This window comes from Gorilla gorilla, chromosome 9, assembly GCF_029281585.2.
Source record: "Gorilla gorilla gorilla isolate KB3781 chromosome 9, NHGRI_mGorGor1-v2.1_pri, whole genome shotgun sequence".
In the NCBI taxonomy this organism is placed as follows: Eukaryota; Metazoa; Chordata; class Mammalia; order Primates; family Hominidae; genus Gorilla; species Gorilla gorilla.
In genome coordinates, this window is record NC_073233.2 from 75,863,181 (window position 1) to 75,875,273 (window position 12,093).

General features: G+C 46.0%; 1 pseudogene; it reads left to right on the top strand.

Moving 5' to 3' along the window:
- Positions 1 to 704: 704 nt before the first annotated feature.
- Positions 705 to 1,186, top strand: LOC129525270 (small ribosomal subunit protein eS24-like; annotated as a pseudogene).
- The last annotated feature ends 10,907 nt before the right edge of the window (positions 1,187 to 12,093 follow it).

The window sequence follows — 12,093 nt, forward strand, 5'->3', positions numbered from 1 at the left end:
AAAGCACAATGAGGCTGGGCTCATATAGTGGCTCACACCTATAATCCCAGCACTTTGGGAGGCCAAGGCCAGCGGATCATGAGGTCAGGAGATTGAGACCATCCTGGCTAACATGGTGAAACCCCGTCTGTACTAAAAATACAAAAATGTTAGCCAGGCATGGAGGTGGGCACCTGTAGTCCCAGCTACTCGGGAGGCTGAGGCAGGAGAATGATGTGGACCCTGGAGGCAGAGCTTGCAGTGAGATCACACCACTGCACTCAAGTCTGGGTGACAGAGCAAGACTCCATCTCAAAAAAAAAAAAAAAGAAAGAAAGAAAGCACAATGAAATATCAGTGGATGGGTGCCTATAATTTCTGAGGGAAATAGAGTATAATCCAAGAATTTTATAGCCAGCTAAATTATTGCCCAATCAAAATAGGCAAAAGACACTATCACATGTTCAAGAACTTAAAAAATACAGTATTTCTGAGCTCTTTTAAAAAAAGTATTCATAATAAAATTTAGTCAGCCAAGAAATTAAAAAATAAGCAACTCGTGAATTGAATGACCATGACAAAAGGCTAGTGATGAGAGGTGAATCCATTTAAAAATAGGACTATGATTGAAGAACAGAAAGAAAAGGTGGTCAACCTTAACAACATAAAACAACCTAGAAATAACTAGTTTCCAGAGGTAAAGGGAGGGACCGTAGGAAGTAGAAGTGCTAATGCCCTTTATTAAGTCAATTAATCAGGTCTAAAATTGAAACGTGGTTTTAAATATATAACTTCTTGTTTATTTTCCTCCCTAACTACCTGAGGATCAACCACCATGATGAATGACACAGTAACTATCTGGACCAGGAAGTTCATGACCAATCGACCGCTCCAGAGGAAACAAATGGTCACCAATGTCCTTCACCCCAGGAAGGCAACAAAATGTACAAGACCACAATGGGTGTCATCTTCATATTAATAGTTGGACTCAGAACCCATTTTGGTGGTGGTTAAACAATGGGCTTTGGCATGCTATCTGGTTCTTTGAATTATGCAAAGAAAAATGAACTCAAACATAGACTTGCAAGACACAGCTGGCATGAGAAGAAGACGACCTCAAGAAAACAGCAAAAGGAATGCAAGGACAGAATGAAGTCAAGAGACTGCCAAGGCCAATGTCAGTGCTGGCAAAAAGCAAAAGGATTAAAGATTTTGCAATGATTTATTTTCAGTGACTGTAAAAATTTTTCATGAGATGATCAGTCAACTGTAAAGACTTCTACATATATATAAAACATCTTAATATTTTTCATCATCTTTGATTTCTTAGATGTTCTAGAAACTGATTTTTAGTGAGGAAAAACTACGTTTATCTGAGTTGTCCAGTTCCTTCAGTTTCACTTCCATTTCTTTTTCTTCTGATACATTTACACAGCATTCAATTTGCTACTTCTTGTTTTTAAAATCTCATTTTATGTGATCAGAAGTGTCTGTTCATGTCTCTAGCCATCTTTGTGCATAGCAAGGAATGCTGTTCACTTAATATTAGGAGGTTTATTTCTTGGGGTCGTGAGATTTAGGGTGATTTCTCTCACTTTCTGTACTTTTCTTATTCATTAATTTTTTTGAGACAATGTCACCAATGTCCTTCATATTAATATTTGGACTCAGAACCCATTTTGGTGGTGGTTAAACAATTGTCACCCACATTGGAGTGCAGTGGTACGATCTGAGCTCACCAAACCTCTGCCTCCCAGGCTTAAGTGATTCTCCTGCCTCAGCTTCCCCTGTAGCTGGGATTACAGGCACGCACCACTACAGCCTGGCTAATTTTTATATTTTTAGTAGAGATGGGGTTTCACCTTGTTGGCCAGGCTGGTCTTGAACTCCTGACTTCAAATGATCCACCCACCTTGGGCTCCCAAAATGCTAGGATTACAGGCGTGAGCCACCGTGCCCAGCCTTTTCTGTATTAAATTTTTTAAAACACAACATTTAAAATAATTAAGTCATTCTTTTTGAATCTACTTTGTATTATAGGTATCCAAATACTCACCTATTCTCTCTTACGTGATGACAAACTTGTTGAAATGTCATTTCATTTTGTGGCTCCAGCCCCAGGGATTCTGACTCTGATTCTAAAGGGTCTGCATGCAGAGCGAGCAAGCCGCCTGGATGATTCTCTTACAGGTGTTTTAAGGGCAGGAGTTGGAGAGACCCTGATGCAAAAGAACAAACCCTCAAGGAAGTTGGCTGTACATGTATTTTCCGTCCTAGCACAGGAAACGACAGAAAGATTATCCGATCAGTACCACTCATAGCACCTCATTATACGTGTATGAGAAATTCAGAAATGGTTTGATCAAGGCTGAAGACCTAAAAAGAGGCTCTTCTCTTGGACACCAAGTCCCCATCTCATGCGTGGTTGAGTTAGTAGAAACTGAGGATGATGCTTCTTCCTCCAGCACTGGTATCCCATGGTTTTTGTTCAGTAGATGAAGTACTTCCATCCCCCAACATCCCCCAGCTCTATCCCAGTGTCCTCACATACACTTTTTTTTTTTTTTTTGAGACAGAGTCTTGCTGTGTCACCCAGGTTGGAGTGCAGTGCAGTGGTGCAACCTCAGCTCACTGCAACCTCCACCTCCCAGGTTCAAGCGATTCTCCTGCCTCAGCCTCCTGAGTAGCTGGGATTACAGGCATGCGCCATCATGCCTGCCTAATTTTTGTATTTTTAGTACAGACAGGGTTTCACCACATTGGCCAGGCTTGTCTCAAACTCCTGGCCTCAAGTGATCTGACCACCTCAGCCTTCCAAGTGCTAAGATTACAGGTGTGAGCCACCGTGCCCAGCCTCCTCACTTACACTTTTACAGAAGATCTGATCATACCCACTCCGCAGAAGTCAGAATGGCCCCCACGTTGTGTTAAACGGGAGTGAAAACTTGAGTTCAATCAACTGAGGGTGACAGAGAAACATTTCCCCCAAAATGCTTTTGGCAGCTCTGCTGATCCATAACCTGGCTCCATTTCAGGGCAAGACCTCCAATTTAGCTGCACTGGCTTCCACTAGAGTAAATCACATTAACTCATGGCGAACACAACTGAAGGGCAAAAAGATTCTTTTTATAATGATTTTTGTCTCTCACTTACCAACACTCGCTGGCCTCCCTACAGCCTGACTCCAATCAGCACCTGTTCCACTCAGCACCCACTGAAAGCTCAGCTCATGAGCTGAGATGACCCAGACATCAAGGAGTTTACAATCCAGGGGAAAAACAGACCTGAATACAAGTGGTGACAATACAAGATGGAGTCAAAGAGCCCAACTTGAAGTTTCAGCAGAATAGCACCAAAGACTAGTTCCCAACCCAGCTCCCAGAGCCAGAGCCAGAGCCAGAGCCAGGCTGGCTGCATGAGATCAGCTGGGAGCTTTTGCAAACATAGCTCCTAGCTAAGCCCCTAATCATCAGACTGGGAGTCACTGGGAGTGAGCTCCAGGAATTGGTGTATTTAATAAGCACCCACACACACATGATTCTGATGTTCCTATGGGTTGTAGAAACATGGAACTATGGAAAACACTAAAAAAAAGGCACTAAAAGAAACCTATAAATATTCACTGCCATCCCAGTCATCATGAGGATGCTCCACGTCCACTATTTACAATACTTAGAATAACCTGCAAGGGAAGCATTCATTCGTGACGATAGGCTTTATCAGAAACAGAGCCAGCCCTGGGAATGTTTGAACCTGCGCTGAAGGTCACCCCCTCCTCCCCACAGGAGGGGGCTAACATTAAGGAGCAGGGGCCAGATGGGAAATGGAGTGTCCTTTTATTATGAGACCACAGTGAGAGACTTTTTTTTTTTCCAGAGTCTCGTTCTTGCCACCCAGGCTGGCATGCAGTGGTACAATCTCAGCTCACTGCAACTTCCGCCTCCCGGGTTCAAGCAATTCTCCTGCCTCAGCCTCCTGAGTAGCTGCGACTATAGGTGCCCGCCACCACGCCTGGCTAATTTTTGTATTTTTAATAGAGACAGGGTTTCACCATGTTGGTCAGGATGGTCTTGATCTCTTGACCTCATGATCCACCTACCTTGGCTTCCCAAAGTGCTGGGATTACAGGTGTGAGCCACCATGCCTAGCCTGAGACTTTCAAGTAAAGCCACAATGGACCACAGAGCTTAGACATCAGGGCTAACATGAAATCTCTGTCATTAAATCTTGAGATCTTATTATCTTTGCTCAAAGAAAAAAATAATCACAATTGACATTTTGAGGAAAAGACATCAGAATGTAAACTTGACCTTAGAGAATATTAAGGAATTGCTGGTAATTTGATTAGGTATGACAATGATCATATAAAACATGCCCTCATGTTTTTAGAGGGAAAGCAAATTACATAGGGGTGAATATCATGATGCAATTACATAACTACTGTAAACTATTTTTTAAATACTTCAGAAAAACAAATGGAGTAAATATTGCAAACGTTAATAGTTTTTAAACCTATGTGATGGGTATATGATAGCTCATTAAACTAGTCTCTCTACTTTTATGTATACTGAAAATTTTTCATAATAATAATAATAATAAAACCTTGGCCAGGAACAGCAGCTCATGCCTGTAATTCTGGCACTTTGGGAGGCCGAGGTGGATGGAGGACTGCTTGAGCCCAGGAGTTTGAGACCAGCCTAGGCAACATGGTGAAACCTGATCTCTACAAAAAATAGACAAATTAGTCAGGCATGGTGGTGTGCACCTGCAGTCCCAGCTACTCAGGAGGCTGAGGTGGGAGGATCACCTGAGCCCAGAAGGTCAAGGCTGCAGTGAGCCAAGGTCATGCCACTGCACTCCAGCCTGGGCGACAGACCCTGTCTCAAACAGACAACCAAGCAAACAAAAACCCTCTTGATCCCATTTCCCAAAAAAATGATTTTTTTGAGATCTTACCATCTCCTGGCTTGGTGCAGAGTACAGGAAATCAACACAAAGTACAGCACACAAGGAATAAGGAGGGAGGGAAGTGTGGGGGAGGCTGACACTGTGGACTCTCCCAGCTCAGTCGACCCATGCGCCTTGCTTCATGGAAGAAAGGAATGGAAGATGAATCGTGCCTTTCACACACAGTGACCTTCCTCACTAGTAAATGTGCCTCCAGAAGTGTCCAAGAACTCAGCACCACAGCCAGGCTGGCTGCATGAGAATCACCTGCGAGCTTTTGCAAACATAGGCCGCTACTGGGTCCACATGTATTCATCTCTTGGAGAGGAGGAGAGATGCAGAACAAGGAAAAGGATGGGAAGAAACCAGCCTTGTGCACAGGAGGATGCTGGGATTCCTCCTGCACGTTTAGCGCAATGCAGCCTATTTTACAAGGTCACAGAAGCTCAGAGAGGTAAACCTGCCCAGGTTCTCATAGTTTGTAACTGGCAAAACCTGCCCAAATCTCTGTCTAGAGATATTTCCACTTGCTTCAACTCTGGAGCTGTCTTAGTTGTAAAGATGAGAGATTCCACTCATCACTCACTTTTGTTTGCAGATATTGCCTAAGGTCCTTGTGAATATTTAGGTCAGGGCTGTTCTTTTGAGTTTTTTGTTTGTTTGTTTCTTGGTTTTTTTACAAAGCAATCTTGTGGAAAGAACCCAAAGTGGCTCCCCATTTAAGACCCTGTAAACAGGGAGACCAGAGTCTGGAGTCCTGGTCTGGTTTCCACACCTTCCTTAGATTTCCCTGTGTGTAAAATCCAATAACAATCTTTGACAAATTGCCTCCCCTAGGGGAGAGATGGAGGAAGTGTTAACTTTCCTTTTTTTTTTTTTTTTTTCTGTTTTCAGACAGAGCCTCACTCTGTCGCCCAGGCTGGAGTGCAGTGGGGCCATCTCAGCTCACTGCAACCTCTGCCTCCCGAGCTCAAATGATTCTTGTGCCTCAGCCTCCTGAGTAGCTGGGACTACAGGCAGATGCCACCACACCTGGCTATTTTTTGTATTTTTAGTAGAGATGGGGTTTCACATATTGGCCAGGCTGGTATCGAACTCCTGGTCTCAAGTGATCCGCCCCCCTCAGCCTCTCAAAGTGCTAGGACTACAGGCATGAGACACCCTGCACAGCCACTTTGCTATTTTTTTTAATAGACAGCTTCGAGGTCCAGTATGAGTTCACAGATTAGGAAACATCACAGGCAAAGAAGAACACCTTGCATTCAAATAGCAGAATGTTTTCATTTTCAAAGAGTCCTCACCTGCCATCTAATCTTGTTTTCCTAGCAGTCCTGGGAGAGAAGCAGATGTGGTTTCCAATCCCACTTTCCAGAAGAGGAGACTGGGGCAGAGGCTTTGCAGATACACAGAGGACATGTGAGGACAGGTGAAGGTCATGATCATTGTCAGCCCCATCCCCCAACTTGACATTCCCAGATCTGGTGGACTTCCAGACAGAGGAGATAGAAGGACTGGATCACTCAACTCTGCCATGGGTGCCAGGACCAAATTTTTCCCTGGCTAACTCGGTCACATCCTGCCTGGGATCTCCAACTACTACCCATCCCAAAAGTCTCAGCTAAAACAGCAATTCAAAGAGGAACTTTTCTCTGAGGCTCCAGGATTGGGCCAGGCCCTCTCCATGGCTCTCTGCCCTTCCCCTACTGCAGAACTTAGCACCCGTATGTCACTATTGGTTCAAACATGTGTCTTTCGTATGTTCTCCACGTTATCTGCAGCATCTGCCAAGAATAATGATGAATGGTAAAACCTAATCTCTATTGAGTGTCGATGATGCACTTTTAACGTGCCATCTTATTTAATCCTCACTATATCTGCAAGAGTAGAAGCTATTAATAGCCAATTTTCAGATAAGAAAATCAAAGCACAGTTTCTATAACTTACCCAAGCAGCTAACTAGGAGGCAGCTCAGTTTGAGCCCAGGGAATCATATTCTAGAGACCGTGTTCTCAATTACTAGAGCAGGTACCTCCCCAGAATCTAGTAGGTGGTTAACGAGTCTTTGTGGAGTAAATGAACAGAAGGACAAGCAGATGGATGGATACATAGGTGGGTGGGTGGATAGATGGGTGGATGGAAAGATGGGTGGGCGGGAAGGTGGATGAGTGAATGGATGGTTGAGTCGGTGAAGGGATGGCTGAGTGGGTGGAGAAATGGATGAGTGGGTGAGGGGGTGGAGGGATAGATAAATGGATGGACGGGTGGGTGGATAGATGGGTAGATGAGTGAATGGGTGGATAGATGCATGGGTGAGTGGATGGGTAGATGGGTTGGTGGGTGGGTAGGTGGATGATAGTTGGGTGCATAAGAGAGTGGGTTGGATAGATAGATAGGTGGGTGGGTGGATAGATGAGTAGGTGGGTGGATGGATGTATGCATGTCTGGATGGATGGATGGATGGATGGATGGATGGATGGATGGATGGATGGATGGATGGATGGGTGGAGGGGTGGATGGATGGGTGGGCAGATGAACAGATGGACTTGAGCATTTATTCGGGGTCCTCCAAAGAATTGAGTGATTTCCTAGGGTGTCTCATCACCTGCATGTGGGTGGGCAAGGGGGCTTGCCTCTGTAATACTCATGATTACGGGTAGTGCTCAGCCTTAGTCACCACTCTCAGAACACTTTATTGACTAGGAAAGTCAAAACTGGCATTGACAACTAATGCAAATTACAGCTATAACTAACAGAAGATGTTGAGCTGATGACAGCTGGGCAACCAATAATCAATAACTTGGCTGGGTCATGTTACTGCCATGCTGGGCAGGTAGAGCCAGGGGTTCCTTAACCCCCCCATCACATTGAGGATGCTTATCACGACTTCCCCAACCATGGGGACAGGGATCTTATCAAATACTTGCAGTTCACCCCAAAAGGCTCACCCTCTTCGTTCCACCTGCACATGACCTTCAGCTCAAAGACATTTCCAGTCCTCCAGGTCAGCCCTTCTTCCAGCCTTTGAATTAACCCTCATGACTGCCTGCCCATTAGGTATCTTCACCTTTCATCACACAGCCTTTTCCAAGGCTTTCCTTCACTCCAGCCCTCACTAAACGCTGGAACTGTTGTTGACAAAATCCAGAACAAGCTGGCTGGGGGATACAGGTGGGAAGCAGGCTGTAGTAATGGGGAAAGATTCTAAGCAATCTCGAACACAGAAAAGAAACTGAACAGGTAAGAGAGAGGCAGTCAAGAGAAGAAGTGTGAATTTTGCATAACTGAAGCTGAAGAAGATCGGGGGGCATGGCAGACCACAAGATAAATATGATATAGACTCCTTTTTAAAAAAGTATAAACACCCACCCTTTCCTATTGACAACTGTGCTTCAAATATTGCTAAGGTCTTTACTAAAGGCGAGTCAGAAAAACAGAGTATTTTATGCCATACAGTAAGAAGGCCCATAGGCAAGCATGTTCCTGACACCACCTTCTAGGATAACCCCTGGGATTCTGGTTACACCTGTCCTAATGTTGTCTCTCACTCCTGCTGTTGGAGAGCCACCATGAGAGAAGAACCATAGTGAATTCGTTAAGAGTGTGCACCCAGCGACCAGCCAGATGGTTTCAAACCATCACTAGCTACTACTGAGCAAGTTACATAATGTTCCTGAGCCTCAACTTTCTCATCTGTAAAATGGGTATGACGTCATTCATTAATCAAATTGCAGGTAAGCATATACTAAACACCAGAGACACAAATGAGAATCAGGAACAGGTATGGCCCTGGTCCTCATGGTGACCACAGTCTTGAAGGGGAAAGATGACATGCACAGAAATAGGAATCCATAGCTGAGCTAGTGTCTACCACAGAGAGGCACCTGGTGTCATGAAAGCAGATAACAGGGGGATGCTGTGACTGAGTCAGTGTGGCCAGGCGTCCCTGAGGATGTAGTGACTCCACTGTCAGATGAGACTGTGACCAGGTGAAGAGGCAGGGAGAGGGAAAATCCTTCCAGGCAGAAAGAGCAGGATGTGCAAAGGCCCCGTGGCAGGAAAAGAGCAAAGGAAGTACAAGAGCCTGAAAGAGGCCAGAGAGAACAAGTGAACATGTGGATAATCACAGCACCCACCTCATACAGGACTTGCAAGAAATTGAGACCCTGTCTGTAACAGATTCAGCAATGACTAAATAGAAACTATCTCCTAAAAGCACAAGATGAGGCTCCTTGGTGGTATTTCCCATGTGAGGCTGCCATGGACTCAGAGGCCAAGTTCAACCTGCCTGTAGACAACCTCCAAGCCAGCTGGACACACATACACACTCAGGCTCAGGATACCCAGGACAGAGTCCTGGATGCTTGAAGTCATGATAAGTATCCAGAATGACACAGAATTCCAGCCAGGCATGGTGGCTCACACCTGTAATCCCAGCACTTTGGGAGGCCGAGGTGGATCACCTGAGATCAGGAGTTCAAGACCAGCCTGGCCAACATGGTGAAACTCCCTCTCTACTAAAAATACAAAAAAATTAGCCGGGTATGGTTGTGGGTGCCTGTAGTCCCAGCTACTCAGGAGGCTGAGGCAGGAGAATCGCTTGAACCTGGGAGGCAGAGACTGCAGTGAACCGAGATTGCACCATTGCACTCTAGCCTGGGCAACAAAAGTGAAACTCTGTCTCAAAAAAGAAAGAAAGAAAAAAGAATGATACAGAATTTGCTAAAGGGGGAGAAAGGGCTTTCTTCCAGAGCTGGGCCTGATTTCTACAGACAGTCTTCCAGATGAAAATTAAGCAGATCTTTGCAAGCACCTCAGAGGAGAACCCCTCACCCTGATAAATCAGACACACAGGTGGATCCAAGACAATTGGCTGCGTGCATGTGAACAAGCCTATGGTGGAAATGCAATGTTTTATTTGTTTGGGGTGGTTTAATCACCAGGAGGGAGAAGCTTCTAAAGCAGCATTCAGAGGTGGCTGTTGCCTGGGTTTTCTGGAAGGGGGAGGCAGTGAGGATGAGGGCTTCCATTTCATCCGCAGGCTCCTTGCAGAAGGAGCTGGGGAAACCTTTGCAACCCTCTGCACACTGTTTGCCATTTTGTCTGGTTGGGCAGCTGAGCTCCAGATGGGGGCAGATGGGATAGCTCTTGCTACCGTATTTGGAGAGAGATGGCAGGGAAGTCAGCCCCCGTGAAGAAGACAGGAGCAGGCAGGTGCTGGACAGTGCTGCCCAGGCCCCTGGGGCTGAAGTGTCCAACGCCACAGCCTCTAGGTACCACTAAAGCAGCCCAAGAGGATCTTCTCTGTCCATCTCCATCCTGGCACCTACAGACACTTGGAGAGAGTCCTTCACATGGGAACTCACAAATGCACACTGATAACCCCCACACGGAACTCTTATACGTAGCAAGTGAAAAGACAGGATGCCGGTTAAACTTGAATTTCAGATAAACAACAAATCATTTTTTAGGGTAAGAAGGTCCCAAATATTGCATGGGATATATTTGCACCAAAAAAAAAAAAAAGGGTTAATGAGAAACTCAGGTTTAATTGGACCTCCTGTATTTTACCTGGCAAGCCTAACCCTGCATAAACACAACCTCGAGCTTGAAACTCAGAGAAGCCACGCCAGTGCTCACACACGTGCACAAACCCATATGCCTTACAGAGTCAAGGGCTGTGATGAGGGGGTCCCCACCCTTGCACACTTCCTTGTCCTCTGTCTGGGCTCAGAGTGAATAGGCAGTCACGTGGCATCCACTTCTAAGCTGGGCTTGGAGGTGTCCTAATGAAGCAGGATGCTGATGTGCACTTCCCCAGCTCAGCAGGGGCTGCAGCCAGGCCTAGCTTCCATTCTCGGGCCTAGAACACACAGCACAGCCCCAGACTTTGGCAATAAGGCTTCATCTCAAGGGCCACTGGTTCAGGACCTATTAGAAGCCCCACTTCTTTCCTCTGTTTCTGCTGCCATTGCCCCAGTCTCTGACCCTGCCACTCAATCACTCTATAAGCACAGGAGGTACTAGGGGTGGCTCTGGGCTTGGCACTAAAGACATCGCCCCTGGTAAAGCCACAGTCTAGCAATGACAGTCAACCACGTATCAGCAACAGCCCTGCCCCACATGTGCTGACTGCGCACAAGGCCGGCGCTGTGAACGTGCTCTCAACAGTGATCTCACTGAACCCTCATAGCAGCTCTAGGATGCAGACAGTAGCATCACATTATCCCCATTTTACTTATGAGAAAACCGAGGCCCAAAGAAGGCAAACACAGGCCTCGGGATTTGCAGTAACATTGCCAGGAATGTTTGAGAAAGCAAACTTCTCCAGAGTGAAGCAGTCTGCCAAAGCTCAGAAGCCAGAGTCCCTATTAGCAGGGGCTGGGGGGACTGGGGGCAGACAAGCCGGTAGGGGCTGGACCCCTCCAGGACACCAGGGTGCAGAGTGGTGTGAGTAAAAGAAAGAGAGGTGGTCATGCCATCATCTGCAGAAGATGATGTCTACAGAGGACAGTACCATGTGAGCCCTTGGGGAGCCGGATGACTGGATGGAATTTTGCACAGGAAGCAAATTAAGCACAGATCCCCCTCTGACCTAGACAGCCCACCTCCAGGAACATCTCACAGAAATGCACGCACAGAGCACCAAGTGATGTGTGCGAGGAAATTCATCAGAACACCGTCTGTGATTGGGAAAAGGCGGAAACCATCCAAAGACGTATCGGTGCAGGGCTGGTTAAACGAAGCGTGGTGCATCCACACGTCAGAATAACTGCTGGGAGAAGAAGGTGGTACCCAGGTTCCAACATGAGACAATGTCAAAGACATGCTGCCTGATAAGCAGGCTTTCCAAAGAATAAACATAGCATTATTCCATTTTTATTTTTTTAAAAAGGTTACAATAAGCACTTATGTGCAAATACATGTGCTTGCGTGCACAGAGGGAAAAGATGTGGACAGGAACAGAAAACCAAACTCTGTGTGTTCTCACTCATAAGTGGGAGTTGAACAATGAGAACACATGGACACAGGGAGGGGAATATCACACACCAGGGCCCATCGCGGGTGGGGGACAAAGGACAAACACCTAATGCATGCGGGGCTTAAAACCTAGATGACGGGTTGATAGGTGCAGTAAACCACCATGGCACATGTACACCTATGTAACAC